General features: G+C 54.6%; 1 pseudogene; it reads left to right on the forward strand.

The window, feature by feature from the left end:
- The first annotated feature begins 179 nt into the window (after positions 1-179).
- LOC125910506 (uncharacterized) lies at positions 180-265 on the forward strand (annotated as a pseudogene).
- The last annotated feature ends 6,860 nt before the right edge of the window (positions 266-7,125 follow it).

A 7,125-nucleotide genomic window follows, 5' to 3' on the forward strand; every position in this document is an offset into this window, starting at 1 on the left:
TCCATCCATCCTTCCATCCATCCATCCATCCATCCATCCATCCTTTCATCTATCCATCCATCCATCCATCCATTCATCCATCCATCCTTCCATCCTCTCATCCACCCACCCATCCATCCATCCCTCCATCCACCCACCCATCCATCCATCCCTCCATCCATCCAAAACCTCTGGACTCTGTGCTCAGTTCAGCAGCACACATACTAAAATTGGAACCACACAGAGATTAGCATGGCCCGGTGCAAGGATGACACACCAAACTTTTGGACCCCACTGCACAACAAAGGCCTCATAAACGCTTCAGAATTGACCCAAACTGAGCCACAGCCTTTACCCCCCCCCCCCCCCATCAACCAGATGGGAGGATGACTGCAGATGCCCTTGGGAAGTGAGCGTGAGCCTGAATGACAGCAATCAGCAGAGAGAGACTCAGGTGAGAGCTGTTGGCAGCCCACCCTCCCTGCAGTGGGGAACACAGGTTGCCATTCTGAAAGGACATCTTGGGTGGCACAGGACCGGCCCCACCACACCCTGCTCTGCTGTTCTCCATTTGATTATTTATTCCCAGTCTGGCCCCCTCCATGAGAACGTAAGCTCCTCTTTCCTGTTTTGTTCACTGCTGTGTCTGCAGAGCCTAGAACAGTGCCTGGCCCAGATAAGCAGCCGCTGAATGAAATGAAGGAGGGGACAGACACAGCAGCCACTGTCACTGCCCACTTATAATGCATCAGGCACCGTGCAAAATGCTTCGCAGGAAGTATCTCATTTAATCCACAGGACAACCCAAGAGGTGAGTACTATTATTCTTGTTCTATAGAGTTAGGAAACGGGGCCTAAAGAAGCCAGGTCATCTGCCCAATGGCACACTGAGAAGAGGTGGTTAAGTCCAGATTTCAAGGATTCTGAAGGCTGGTCGTTGGCTCCAGAGACCTCCTCTAGTTTACGATGTGCCATCCTCTGGGCAGTGCAGAAAGAATGGTATCTTCTAGGAATTCAGGGAGGGCTGGGGGCCCCCCGGGGTATGTGGGAGCTTCCATGGGGATACGCACAGGACTCAACTCCGGCCGGGAGGAACCAACATCCATCATATGGCCCTCCATAGCACATGCATGCTGTCAATCTTGAGTCCCCACATCCCCTACCAGGACTCTTCCTAACCTCCAGACCCTCACTCTCTCACCTTGTATCTCTCAGGGATCTCAGACGTAACATGGCTGAACCAGACCCCATCAAACTCCTCCTCTACCAGCCTTCCCATCTCAGAGTGGCACCCTCAGCCACACAGCTGTGCGGCCACACCTGTGGGCACCTTTACTTGCTCTCTTCCCTTCATCCCCCACATCCTTCAGCAACACAACTTCCTACAACTCCACCTCCAAATTAAATCCCAAATCCACTGGCTGTATTCCATTTCCACTAACTGGCTCCTAGGCTGACCCACTAGTATCTTTCATTTGAACCCCTGCAAGAGCCTCCTGACTGTTTTTCCTTCTTCTTCTCCACGCGTACCCTGTCCTCCCAAGTGCCAAAAGTCAAGAACCACGAAGGGGCTGAGATCTTGCTCGTGTGAAAGCTGACAAATCATGCTGGTTTCTTGGACGATGACCGGAGACACGAGACTCTTGGGTCAGAGACAACAGACTTCGTCACTCACAACAAATGCAGCGGGAAGTGCCAACATGCTCACTGAAGGTCCCTTAGCCCCAGTTCCCGCAGGGGTGACATGGATGGGCTTAGATGGATGCCTGCACGCTCAATGGGTTTGCATTACAAGAGAGAAACCCTGAGCTTGGGGAACCTGTTCTTTCATAGCAAGCAGGGAATAAAGCCGCTCTCCGTCATGAAGGGGACATCCCTCCATGTCTCCAGCTCACTCACTGCAAACACAGCCCTGAGAAATGGCTCAAGTAGAGAGCGGTCAGAGGCTTGCATCCATGGCATACACAATAAGATGAATGCCCACTGATCTAGAACAAAATTCAGACTACTTAACGTGGCTTTCGAGGCCCGGAGTGATCTGGCTCCTGCCTGCCCCTCTGACCTCACCTCCCAATCCCACTGCCCCCATTCATCCTGCTTCGGCCACACAGGCCTCCTCAGGGCCTTTGCATTTATTCTTCTCCCATCTCTTCCCATGGGTGGCTCCTTCTTGCCCTTTGGACGGCACCCTCCTTGAGGAAGCTTTCTCTAACCATTCCAGCGAACACGGCCTCCCACCTTCATCATTATATCATGAACACATCCTATTCTCTTCAAATGCTGTCACCCTCTGACGTGACCCTTCCTTGTCTCCTCCAGGTGTGTGTCACCGCATGAGGGCAAGGACCTCATGTGTCTGGTTCCCCACTGCACCCCCAGAGCTCAGAACAGGGTCTGGATGCTAAGAAATATATATCTGGGGCAAATATAAATGCAAGGCAGGTTGAATCCCCAGCTCAGGAGGCTGGAGGCTCTGATAGTGGTCCCGAGGGTGGGAAATGCCAACCAAGTTGCTTCTCAGTGCTTTGGAAACATAAAACCTGGCATGACTCAGCTTAATACCAGGGTGCGAGTGCTGTGTGGCTCAATGTTGTGCTCCAAGCACGAGGCTTCTCTTTGTAGCAGCCTCAGAGAACGTCAGTGGGGACACCGCGGCATGATCGTAGGGGAAGCCAAGTGATGGAAAGTCTTCGAAAAGTATATATAGAGATATCTGTTGTTTAAAGAAAACAACTAATTCTCTCATAATGATGCATTTGCCCCTCTCGTGGAGTGAGTAAGAGCTTGAGCTCTGGACTCAGACTACCCTGGGTTCAAGTCCTAGCTCCACCAGCCTCCGTCCCCGCTGAGTAAAGGGAGAAAAGCTTTTAGCTAATAGCACCGTCTGGAAGGTGAAGAAGGGGACAGATTTTGGTGGGAAGATGACAAGGGAGCTTTCGGATACATACAGACACTGCAAGGATGTAGGATCTCCCCAAGGACACTGCCCAAGGAGGCAGCTGTGAGTTCAGGGCCACGACAACAATGAGCCAACCAGGCAGAAGGCAATGGCAGCTCAGGTCATCAGGATGACAAGGTGCCCGGGAGAACGATCCTCGACTCCTCAGAGTGCCCGCGGATGGAGGTAGAAGGTAACCCAGAGCCAGAAAAGGGGACTGAGAAGGAATATTACAAGAAGTTGAAGACAGACAGAGGGGGTGTCTTCTCCGAAGATGACAGAGGAACCAAGGGACTGGGGTTGACGAGGGGGAGGGAGTGGTGGTGGTGGTCAGCAGAGTCTATGCTGGAGACACCAGAAAGGATGAGGCTGCTCTTTACCTGAGTGAGCAGGGCCGAGTCCCCTAACCTCTCTGAGCCTTTGGAAGTGATAACTATTATCAGTAGTGATAGTAACATCAGGAGGAATAATAAACCCTGAGGATAGCAAATCCCTCCCCTTGGACCTGGTCGGGGATGCAGCTGGGGCTCTTTTAACTCAGCTGCTACCCTTCTCAACCACCAAAGAATGTCTGAGGATTGGCTACAAAATGGCGGCCGTGTTGCCATGGGGCAGTGGGGCAGGTGCGTAGGCTTTGTTGCAAGCTGGATTCAAGGCGAGGGACCCCGAATAGCCAAAGCAATCTTGGAAGAGAAAACCGAAGCTGGAGGCATCACAATCCCGGACTTCAAGCTGTATTACAAAGCTGTAATCATCAAGACCGTATGGTACTGGCCCAAAGGCAGACACTCAGATCAATGGAACAGAATAGAGAACCCAGAAACGGACCCACAAACGTACGGCCAGCTAACCTTTGACAAAGCAGGAAAGAATACCCGATGGAAGAAAGACAGTCTCTTCAGCAAGTGGCGCCGGGAAAACTGGACAGCGCCGTGCAGAACAACGAACCTGAACCTGGACCACTTTCTTACACCAGACACAAAAGGTGAGGGAAATGACAAGACAGCTGTTTCTTAGGGCCTGGCCACACACAAGCGAGGTCCAAGTGGATCTTGTGTGTGTCTGTTTGCCAAACACAGCCTGATCCCCTCCCAGGTGCCAGGAGCGCGCCAGGCTCTCAAGGTGGAAGACAAACGACCCCCAGCGGCAGCATTTCGCAGAAAGAGCAGGCCAGCCCTGTGCTTACCTACAGGAGCCCGTGGCTATGATCGAAGTGAGAGCATTCCTCTCCAGCTGGCCTCATGGGGCTGGCGTAGGAAGTAGGGCACGGAGGCCTCTTGAGAACACGGTCACCTTTGGGGACAGACTACATCTCTCCTCCCGGAGGTCACACCCGGTGCCCCCACCCAAAGTGAGAGGTACAGAGGAGCCAGGCAAAGCTCCCCAAGGATTACGGACTGTGGCTCATCACCCCGCCTGCCCCGCTTTGGCCACGGAGGCCTGATCGGTGGGCTGCGGGTACATGATGAACCCATCCCAACCCACCCCTCCCTCCAGCCTCCCTGCATCCGTCTTGGGTTCCCATCATCAGTGACCTCCATTCATGTCAGGAGAACATATCATTCATAGACCAACAAACGCAGGGCCACCCCGCACCTTTGTTACTCGATCCGTCTTAGCCTTTGGCAGCTTCAAAGGGCGGGGAGCGTCTGGAGCCGGGGGCCGGACCGGCACCTCCACGGCCACCCCCGTCTTCCCTTGGCCGGACAGCCGTAGGGCTGAGAGAAGAGGTTAATGGGTCGGCATCTTAGCACAGTCTATGCAGGTTGGCCCAGAATACAGAAGCGACAGGCCCGAGGCCACACAGTGAAAGTGGGATGGGACCAGGGCTCAGACCTCCCAGTGGCCTGAGAAAATGGCTGCCCGAGACCACGTTCATATTGAGGCTGACCCGCGTGGAGAACCTGACCCAGCCTCCGCGTCCTCTGGCTCTCTGCCGGGTCTGGACAGGGGTGGGAGACCAGAGGCAGAAGAACGGGGGTGCTTGCTGTTCAACGCTCATGCTCACTCCCTGCTGGGTGGCCTCTGGCCAACGCCACGGGCAGCCCTCTCTTGAGTTGCTCCCCACCCTGTGCCCTCAGACCTGGCAGTCCTCACAGCTCCCCTCCTTCGCTAGCCCCGCCCACCCCTCGGAGCCCCATCCTTCATTCTGCTGTCTTCACTGAAACCCCCTGCATATGCCATCCAGTTCCACATAGCCCTCGATCTCTGCCAAAGTGTAGTCTGCCTCCACCTCCGGCCTCGGGAGAAGGTTCTAGAATCTGATCGGGAAAGGAGTGCAGAGGAAGGTCACACACACACACACACACACACACTGCCGGCCCATAGGGTCAGGGGAGCTTCCTGGGCAGGGGGCTTCTTGAGCTGAGCCTCACAGGCACGACGGCTGGGAAGGAGAACAGATATTACACCAGGCAGAGGGTGGGCAGTGTAGACTCCTGGAGTCTGGGAGAGCTGGGCCTGAGGGGGTGACCAAGAATGGTGAGGGGGGGTGAGAAGGGGTCCCAAGGATGGCTTCATTAGACTTCCCAGACCTGTGTAGGGCACGTTCTAGCAGCCCTGTAGGTAGGAAGGGTGTGCCTGCAAGTGGAAAATGATGCTGAACTTGGCCTTTTGAGGAACCAGAAGATGCATGGCCGCGCTGCCTGGCGTGAGCCTCCGCTCCCTCTCCCTTAACAGTCCCGCCTGACAATCCCGTGGGTGATAATCCCGCCTGACCCCATCTTGGACACATTGTGAGTGGGAAAGCGCTTTGCAAACCATAAAGTGCTGGACCCAAGGGAACAATGATGGCCGTTATTTAGGCAAAAGTAACAAATGAGTTTGTCGGCCTTGCCGGAAATGAAGGCCCCCTCGGCACCCCGAGCTTCCTCCATGCTGCGGACTCCCCTGATCGAATAACCAAATCTCCAGCTGCTCCCCAGACAGACGGACGCCTGCTGATGTCTCCGACAGCCCCGGTGTCCCCGGGCGGCTGCACCGTTGTTCCAGAGCAGAGGCGCAAGGTGCCGAAAATCTATTTTCAGGCTCTCTGATTAGGTGATGACAGCTCTGGTTTTAGCCGATTAAATACCATTTTCACTCACATAGATCAGGCCCAGAAATGGGGGTATTTGCTTCAGGAGGACTTCCCCTTGGGCTTCTTCTCCATCACCGTTATGTTCTAACCACGGCCTGTGCACGCGCTCGGTCTCTGTATGCGCTGGACGCTGGGGTCCAGGGTCAAGCCCTGACCCCGGAGAGTCACAGTCCAGCGGGGGAGACAGAGACCTGTGACTGTCCCTCTGCGGGTCCTGAGCTCATCCTCATCAGCGACGGAGACTCGACACTCGACTCCCAGGTTCCTGACCTCAGGGAGCTCCCGTGCTCGTGTGTGAAAACCAACATGCAAAACCCGATCGTTAACACGAGGCGCCAAGAGCCCAGAATGAGGCTGTAAAAAGCGGAGTTGGACAAACCCACTCAAGCCGTGTGCACACACGCTCAGCCAATCGCCCGTGCCCCTCAGGGGCGCTCGAGGCAAAACAGGGCCCTTGAGATCATGACCCTCCCCAAGCAGGCCTGCCATGGAAGCCTCGACTTTCCCATCAGTAAAATGGGCTAATGATAACAGTCGTCGCTTTATAGAGCTGTGACAGGAAGAAATGTGCTAATGCACGGGTATGCTTTGCACGGGGCTCGGCACACGGGAGCTGCTTGGTAAAAGTTCCTTGTTAGCACTGTTGTTAATTCCTTCCCCAAAGCTGCTGCCCTGGGCAAGGTCTCCAGAAGAAGCTGCGTTGATGAGAGAGAGAGGGCCAAAGAGGAGTGCTGAATGGCTCCCCGTGTCTGACAGCCCAGCACCGAGGTCAAGAGCACAGGCCGGGGGCAATTTAGGTTCCTTTCCAATTCCACTTCGTCCTGGCCTCTGAGCCTTAGTTTTCTCTCCTGTAAAATGGGACAAGGGTCCCTGTCTCTAATCTCCGTCTCCATCTACACACGGCTTCTCCTCTTCTCTCTCCTCCTCTTCTGTCTCTTAAAAGGGCACTTGCCTCTGGGTTTAGGGCTCCCCCGGAGAAGCCAGGATAACCTCGTCTCGAGGCTCTTAACGTAATTATATGTACAAAGAACCTTTTTCCAGAGATCTGTCCGAAGGACTCGGGCACATCTTTTGGGGGTCCACCATTCAACCCGCTCAGCGGAGAGGGCAGACTCAGAATCACCTGTCC

The sequence above is a fragment of the Panthera uncia genome (genome assembly GCF_023721935.1).
Source record: "Panthera uncia isolate 11264 chromosome B3 unlocalized genomic scaffold, Puncia_PCG_1.0 HiC_scaffold_1, whole genome shotgun sequence".
NCBI classification, from domain to species: domain Eukaryota; kingdom Metazoa; phylum Chordata; class Mammalia; order Carnivora; family Felidae; genus Panthera; species Panthera uncia.